General features: G+C 38.4%; 1 long non-coding RNA gene across 1 annotated transcript in view; it reads left to right on the top strand.

Moving 5' to 3' along the window:
- Window positions 1-8,902, top strand: part of LOC137988034 (uncharacterized) — a 24,234-nt gene extending 15,332 nt beyond the window's left edge. The window contains exon 3 of the long non-coding RNA XR_011120724.1: window positions 8,717-8,902. This is a non-coding gene — a long non-coding RNA (uncharacterized lncRNA). The remainder of the gene's footprint in view (window positions 1-8,716) is intronic.
- The last annotated feature ends 271 nt before the right edge of the window (window positions 8,903-9,173 follow it).

Below are 9,173 nucleotides of genomic sequence, written 5' to 3'. Positions count from 1 at the left end.
TTTTTATAATTTAATCAAAGTGGTGCTTTCATCACGAAATCTTGGTTGCGTACTAGTAAAATGTTAAAAAATAGAAACAATTGCTAAAAAATTCAAAATTTTCTGGTCACTTCAAGTACGCACGTGCGTATATGCGTATAGGACGCTACGCGCCTGGTGTCCTTGTTTTCAGTTTCAAAGTTGTATAAACAGTTCATTGCTTTGTAACAAAAATAGGATTCCTGTTTTAATAAAATGTTATTCTAAAGTTTTTTCTACTCTTTCTATTTTGGTAATGTTTTTTAGCAGAATATGAGAAACATCTTGATAAGATCTCATATTAAGGTCTTGTGAGAATCGTGGTAAGATCCAGTAAGATCTTACAAAAATATTGGTAAGATCTTGTAAGATCTTAAAAGAAACTTGGTAAGATCTGGTAAGATCTTACAATAAGCTTAGTAAGATCTTGTAAGATCTTGTTAAGATCTTGGTAAGATCTGGGAAGATCTTTGTCAGATCTTTGAAAGATCTTGGTAACATCTTGTAAGTTCTTGGTAAGATCTTGTAAGAATCTTGTAAGAATCTTAAATAAGAAGTAAGATAAGATCTTAGTAAGAATCTTATTAAGAGCGTCTGCCTGAGAGACCGGGGCAGACTTGGAAATGAAGGTCGGCCGATTTCGCTTAAAATTGGTGCACAAAGTACTTATGTCGACTTATGTAATATGCCAAAGTTTCAGCTTCAACGACGTTTTTTTAGCCGAGTTCTGGATATCAGCCCCTCAGGGGTCCCCAGAGGCTGATTTTCAGTGCAATTTTGGCCACTTTTAAATCTCTCTTTTACCAACATGAAATTAATTTCAGGCAAAAACAAAACCATCTTTGTAAAGCCCTATCCTTAGGCTTTTATGGGTGAGAACATTAGCTAATGGAAATTTTTCGCTAGCCTGTGGCTGTTATCACAACTTGGTCATAATTGAAGCATATGGGAAGCAACCGGAAATGGCCTGTTTTTCAGACCAAATATTTTCCATGCCCATGTTTTATATCTTGAGGTCTTAGTATCCCTGCAAAGTTCAGCCCTTAGTTTAGTAATATCAAGAAAAAAATACTAAGGTTGAGGCTTTTTACTAAGAAAAAAACTTACGAGAAGATGGCTAACCAGGCCACTTCCGGTTAAAGTTTCAACAAAGCGTGTCTGCAAAAATCAGCCATTTAATTTCGATTATCTTTTTTCCAAGTTATGGTTAAAAGAGACCCTGAAGTTAATTGTCACCGAAAAGACTTGCCGTTAATAAGAAATTTTTATGTGATTGTTTTAGGACCGATCAGATAGTGGTCGGACAGCGGTTATAAATTTCTTGGAAGAAGTCTTGAAAATAACGGACAATAGAGCCGCTGCGAAAACTCTTTATTTACCTAACAACACATCTCTTGCCGGTAAATCACAATGCAAAATTGCATCTTTTTCGTCCAAACTGCAATGTTAAGTCTATCTCCTTTGTTCAACTCGTTCAACGTATCACGTCTGTGGCCCGTAGTAATGAAGCGCTAATTAAATCAGGATATAAGCAAGCTTTGTAGTTCCATTCAGTAGCACTACAACCCACCTGTTTGGGCTTTAATATTTTCTGAAGAAAAAAGAACTTATCGGTCTCTTTAAATGCAACCACAACACCTGTCGTGACACTACTTGAGAATCGTTTTAAACCTTTAAGAAATTTCGAAGACAGTTAAAGCTAATCGTTTAACACAAATTGCAGTCACTCTTCCAGTCTATTTGCAAAGTGTCTGGATAAATTCACTTACAAAAAACGCTTACCTGGCTTCACTTTTACAGACATGCCCCTTTCCTACAATCCCTTAAAAGTGAGGAAACATTAGAAACTTTAGCCCCAGCGATAAATTGGTCGCAAGTGCGTCGTTGCCAGTTAGATATACACAGGTCGATTAATACCGTACGTGACGAGGTCATTGTAGTTTGCTGGCTATGACTGACTTGGAATTCAGTTGTTTTCTCGTGCAGATTCGTCTCCTTGATATTGCAGAGAACGATTATGATAGAACTTGTATGAGAACCTCAATGGCATGATTTGTTTACTGAATATTTATTCATACCCAGTGCCCCAGTGTAAATGGCGCACGTATGTTGTAAATGATTGATAACGACGTCCAACACGGTCCGTTTTCGCCGCCAATCCGCTAAATTGCTAGAAGATTACTCACGAGCACTCTTTCTCTTTCTCTCTCTCTATCAGTATTTTCCTTTTGTTGCTTTCTCAAACAGCACAGATCCATGGTGGCATCCATACTGCATATATATCCAATGATAGGACAGGGGTGGAGTGGGTTATCCTTCCGGCAAAGACTACTGTTTTGGCAACTTGGGAAATAAAATATTTCAGCTTTCTTTGAGCCCTTAAGGACTTGGGGTTTTTTTATGGCACCCGTAGCTGCTGCAACTGGTTTAATGAAACGCATGGTCTCAACCTCACAAAGACAGGCCTTACCGAACTTTTAAGAATAGCAACCAAAGATCAGCTATTTCAGTTCGACGGTCAACTTTATGAGCAGGGGGACGGTGTGGCCATGGGCTCGCCCCTGGGACCCCTTATGGCAAACGTTTTCCTGTGCTCCATTGAAGAACAACTGGATCGCAACAACAAGTTACCAAGTTTCTATAAAAGGTACGTCGACGACACATTAGCCACGATGCCGAATACTCAAGGCGCAACAGCCTTCCTTGCAACATTGAACGAATGCCATCCTGCTATACAGTTCACAATGGAAATTGCTGAAAACAACAAGCTTCCATTCCTCGGTATGATGATCGAGAAAAGCGGGTTGCTACCTGACAACAAGCGTATATCGTAAACCAACTGATACAGGACTGCTCTTACATTACCAGAGCCATGTCGATCAGCGGTACAAAAGATCTCTGCTGAATACAATGCTGAACCGAGCTTACCGCCTGTCATCAACGAAAGAATCTTTTACGAAGGAATGCCAACATCTCAAGCGGATGTTTACCAAGCTTAAGTACCCAGTGAAACTCATCAACTCAGCTATCGCTGGGTACACGAGTTTTACGATCCAAAGCCGTCATGAAATTCCAACTGAAACTGACGCGGCTACGCCAAAACCGGTCAGAATAACTTTGCCATTTAAAGACCAAAAATCAGCCGACACAGCAAGACATCAGCTGAAAGATCTTGGCCGAAAAATCGGAACTGACCTACAACCAGTTTTTACGAGTCGTAAGATCGAGGAAAAGCTCAAGATACAAGAATAGAAGCCCGCTTTAATTAACCACCAATGCGTTGTTTACATTTTCAAATGTGATTCGTGCGATGCGGATTATATCGGTTATACCACACGCCATCTTCATCAACGCATAGAAGAAAATAAAGCCTCTGTCATTGGCAAGCATCTGAAAGAAGCCCACGGCGTAGCGTTCACTAGCTTAGAGAAAATGTTTTCTGTTCTCAAGAAATGCTGCGGGAAAATGGACTGCCTAATTCACGAAATGTTATAATTCATTCGCGAACGAAAACCAAAGCTAAACACGCAGTCTGACTCAATACGTGCAAAAGTATTTATTTAAACATATACTGCACAAACTGACACGTTAAACACCAATAACAATGAACGCTCATTATTCTAATGAAGCTTATCACATTTTATTTGTATATAAGAGCTACAATTTTACATCAGTTTTAACATTCTACTTGATAATGAGGTCATGGAGACTTCGAAACGTCGTAGTTTTTTACCGTTAATTTTTATTATCAAATGTAGTTGTAGATCACATGAAAAAGTAAGTCTTTATGGACTCACACTAAATTGCTGACCCTTAACTCTGGTTTCGGTAATAAGAAGCAACCTAGGCGGTAATCGCCCTGGAGGGCCATTATGCATGCTGTAGGTGATAAGGTAAGTCGTCACAAGGCCTAGTGCCCGCTCGTACCTGGGGGAGCTTAAATTGGTTACTGCTCTTCTTTCCTGGACAGGATAATAATCACTGGTGCCCATTTATACATCTGGGTGGAGAAAGGCACTGTTAAAGAAAATTGCCTTCCCAAGACGACATGTCAACGCCCTACTAACCAGGACCGCCCGATCCAGAGTCTAGCCCGCTAACGCGCTATGCCATTTCCTTTTGTGTAGAATCCGAATGTAATGTGGACTTTAATCTGTCCTAAATCAACTATTGCAGATAGTTTCTTTTCTCGCAAATAAACAAAGCAGCCGGCAAGGTGTCCACTTTCTTTTGAAAGTGCTGGTCATTTATTTCTTCCCCGATGCATTTTCTTGATTTAGGAATTTTATTATCCTGTCCAGGAAAGAAGAGCAGTAACCAATTTAAGCTCCCCAAGGTACAAGCGGGCACTAGGTCTTGTGACGACTTACCTTATCACCTACAGCATGCATAATGGCCCTCCAGGGCGATTACCGCCTGTTTTGTCCCGGTTTTGTCGCTTTTGTTCGGTCGTTTTGGATCGAGAGATTTGAAAGCGCCTGGGATTTCCTGGCTGGGAAACCAACCAATTTATCTAGCTGGCTGGGTAATTTCTTGTGTGTCTTGCTGGGAAAAAAGGAACAGATATTGTTTTCCCAGCAACAGTGAAAAACACCTGAAAATGCCTTAATAACATTTATTTTCATTAACTGGGGAATAATAATACATTTTACAGCAAATTGGACGTTGGGTGGCCCTGAGACTGGTAGAGTGACTGCAATTTGTGTTAAACGATTAGCTTTAACCATATTCGAAATTTCTTAAAGGTCCAAAACGATTCTCAAGTAGTGTCACGACAGGTGTTGTGGTTGCATTTAAAGAGACCGATAAGTTCTTTTTTCTTCAGAAAATATTAAAGCCCAAACAGGTGGGTTGTAGTGCTACTGAATGGAACTACAAAGCTTGCTTATATCCTGATTTAATTAGCGCTTCATTACTACGGGCCACAGACGTGATACGTTGAACGAGTTGAACAAAGGAGATAGACTTAACATTGCAGTTTGGACGAAAAAGATGCAATTTTGCATTGTGATTTACCGGCAAGAGATGTGTTGTTAGGTAAATAAAGAGTTTTCGCAGCGGCTCTATTGTCCGTTATTTTCAAGACTTCTTCCAAGAAATTTATAACCGCTGTCCGACCACTATCTGATCGGTCCTAAAACAATCACATAAAAATTTCTTATTAACGGCAAGTCTTTTCGGTGACAATTAACTTCAGGGTCTCTTTTAACCATAACTTGGAAAAAAGATAATCGAAATTAAATGGCTGATTTTTGCAGACACGCTTTGTTGAAACTTTAACCGGAAGTGGCCTGGTTAGCCATCTTCTCGTAAGTTTTTTTCTTAGTAAAAAGCCTCAACCTTAGTATTTTTTTCTTGATATTACTAAACTAAGGGCTGAACTTTGCAGGGATACTAAGACCTCAAGATATAAAACATGGGCATGGAAAATATTTGGTCTGAAAAACAGGCCATTTCCGGTTGCTTCCCATATGCTTCAATTATGACCAAGTTGTGATAACAGCCACAGGCTAGCGAAAAATTTCCATTAGCTAATGTTCTCACCCATAAAAGCCTAAGGATAGGGCTTTACAAAGATGGTTTTGTTTTTGCCTGAAATTAATTTCATGTTGGTAAAAGAGAGATTTAAAAGTGGCCAAAATTGCACTGAAAATCAGCCTCTGGGGACCCCTGAGGGGCTGATATCCAGAACTCGGCTAAAAAAACGTCGTTGAAGCTGAAACTTTGGCATATTACATAAGTCGACATAAGTACTTTGTGCACCAATTTTAAGCGAAATCGGCCGACCTTCATTTCCAAGTCTGCCCCGGTCTCTCAGGCAGAAGCTCTTAAGAATCTTACTAAGATCTTAATAAGATTACCAAGTGTGCTCTCACTTCGTTAAAAATAATAGAAATACAGCTCACTTTGATTTCGGCTCGACGGGCGATAGATTGTTGTCTTGTTTTTGCCAGTTGAAGTTCCATTCTTGAGCTTCATAAGGGTATATTTTGTTTAAAGAAGCACTAAAACGCCATTCGCGTTACAATGACTTTCGACGACATTACAGGTTAATAATTAAATGTTCTCCTGTGTTCTCCAGAGAAATCTGCGCATTACCCCAACCCCCTCAAACCTAACAAATACGCACAGAAGACTCTATGCACAAAGACACCACTTAGCAGGAGAGTGACAGGCAAGACTTTTCATGACACGGAAAAAAGGAAGAAAAAAAAGGAAAACTAACACATTTTCTAACTGGATTGCCAATGGCAACCCAGTAAATATTAAACACACAAACAGCGGTGACAAACATCAGATATAAACGCATCATTTGAAATTATTTTTTACTTGACATTTCGCATGCTTCTGCATAATCTTCAGAAGTGACGGTTAATACAAAATTGGAGGGAGCAACTATAGAATACAGGGCCATTTTTAAAGCCGTAATTCTGACGTGGCTCGGCGGCTTGTCAGTCAAATTGGATGTTTAAAGAACGAGTAAGGTAGATCTTTGAGAGGCTCGACGGCAGTATCACTACTTATTAACCATTAACCATTAAATAGCAATAGAGGTAACAGCAGCGAAAAGTTATGTCTTCATTAGTTTTTGTCACCTCTATTGTTACTTAATAATTAACAACTATTCACCTAAGTGGAGGTGGCGGCGAGGTAAATATCCACCACTAGCCACCGACACTGAGATGAATAGTTGTTTTAGTAAATACTAAAGCAGTGAGATAATATAGCACAAAAAGATGATTTTATCTGAGATTTATTCCTGCAAAGATTACAACATTTTCGGTCTCAAATTTCGCTCGAATTGCTCGGAGGTGAATAGCAAAGGATATCGGGAGTTTGAGTAGCCTATCAGTGCGTGCGTTCAACGCTATCCACTGTTTTAGTATATACTAACAATAGATATGTCAGCAGCGAAAAGCTATGTCTTTATTAGTTTTTGTCACCTCTATTGTTACTTTAAAATAGTTAATAGTTAATATATTAGTGATCCTGTATATTTAAACTCCATTTTTGTATCAACCGTCACTTTTGAAGATGTATGCATAATTAAGCATACGAAACGTCAAGTAAAAGATAATTTCAAAAGATGGGTTTATATCTGATGTTTGTCACTGCTGTTTGTGTGTTACTTTGGTTGACCAAATGTGGTAAAATGGCTGTACAAGCCCGCGCCCAAATCGTGGCATGATTTACACGGATGTGTCGATTGCACGATTGGAATAATAAACAATGTCATATCATTAGATGAAGCCACTTCTGACAAGCAAAAACTCTGACCTGGAAAAAATTAATACATGTACTTTAGTAAGGACTCTTTTACTTCGTTTTTATTTCAAACTGATTTCCACCCAATCATATATTTTTTCAGGTACTGTAGGCTTCATTAGCTAGGATGACTCTACGGATGAGTATTTGTTTATAGCCATAAGACCCTCCGTCACAAAAATGTAAAACTTTACTTTTCCCACAGTTGAAGATCTAATCTGATTTAGACATCTCCATTCAGGAGTTACTGGCCATTCATTATTATATTCATTCTATAACATACATGTATCAACTAGTGAGGCTGTGGTTAATTATTTGAAAACCCTTAGCTTCCTTCTCATACGATTTCAGGGTAAAGTGAAGGTTAAAGATTTCTTTGCAGATAAAAATCCCGTATACAGTTTTATTTATCATGGCTCTTGATTTCTCGGTAAATCAGTTTAATTTAATGGAAGTTTTAATTTCTCTTAGTGCATCTTTAATTTTTTCTACGTCAATTTCTTAAATTTCCTTAATTTTCTTAACCATGGGTCAATCCGCATCAACTGCTACTAACAAAGAGATAGTTCAACAAGATAAAAGAACCGAATTCAAAGAGCCCTTAATTATTTAACAGCACACATCATGCAGAGCATTTGTAAACAATAGGAAACAGTCGTGAGATAAAAATTCCAGGATCAGAAAATTCCTTTCCACATAAACCGAGATGTCCTCCACATGTAGGAAACTCAGGGATGAAACTCCATTATAATAAGGATCACAAAATAGCAATTATTGGACTACTTTTGGCAAAAACACCTACACTGAATTAAAGAAAATACAAATCAATTTACAGATGTAGCTCCAAGTTTCTGTGATAGCATATGCATCAATATGCTGAAAATACATTGCACACACGAACTAAGACTGAAGGAAAAGCCAAAGGCTTCACTTAACACTCAATAAACCACCGAACATTGATTTGACCCAGTAATGGCGCTGAGGTAACTAGCCATATAATTAACAGCACGTCATACAGGAAACAGTCACGAGATAAAAATTCCAGGATCACAAAATTCCTTTCCACATAAACTGAGATGTCCTCCATATCTAGGAAACTCAGGGATCAACCTCCTTTACACTAAAGATCACAAAATAGCAATAGGACTAGATTTGGCAAAAACACGCACACTGAATTCGAGAAAATTCAAATCAATTTACAGATGTCGTTCCATGCCAGTTTCTGTGATAATATATGCATCATTATGCTGAAAATACATTGCACACACGAACTAGGACTAAAGGAAAAGACAAAGGCTTCCCTTAGCACACAACAAACCACTGAACATTTATTTGACCCAGTAATGACTCTGAGGTACAAATAGAAGTAGTCCAAAGACATTTGTGCGTGATGTTGCTTTCTTCTACTAATATCATCATTTCTGCTTTACAGACAAAATAGGAAGAAAAAATAGGCACGACAGAAATAGAGAAGAAAACTTTTTAAACTGAAGATCTGGTGCGTGCAAGAAGTTCTTTCTATGAAGATATCAGTAGACTGTGACCGTCCAGATGAAAAGGTTGCTTAGACCATTTCTTCCCAAACACGTTTCAAAACAGATGTGTTTAAAACATGAAATGGTGCTGAAGTGACGAGATGGGGAAATGGCGAAATGGCAAAATGAATCCACAAATGTTAGCACAAGTTCCACAAACTGAGGCAAATTAATCACTGAATCAGTGACAAAGAAAACAAATTTAATTGAAAATGAAAAATATCAGCAAAATTTTGAATAAAAAGATCTTACCTCGTTTTATGATAAGGCTTCTTGCCTTCTGTGTGGTTTTTATAAGGCTTTATGCGATTTTCAGCACTTTGTGGTCTTTTTCAGCATCGGTGTTTTCCCTAT

This window comes from Montipora foliosa, unplaced genomic scaffold (genome assembly GCF_036669935.1).
Source record: "Montipora foliosa isolate CH-2021 unplaced genomic scaffold, ASM3666993v2 scaffold_403, whole genome shotgun sequence".
In the NCBI taxonomy this organism is placed as follows: Eukaryota; Metazoa; Cnidaria; class Anthozoa; order Scleractinia; family Acroporidae; genus Montipora; species Montipora foliosa.
The sequence above is the reverse complement of the archived record's forward strand: the minus strand, read 5'-3'. Positions and strand labels throughout refer to the sequence as shown.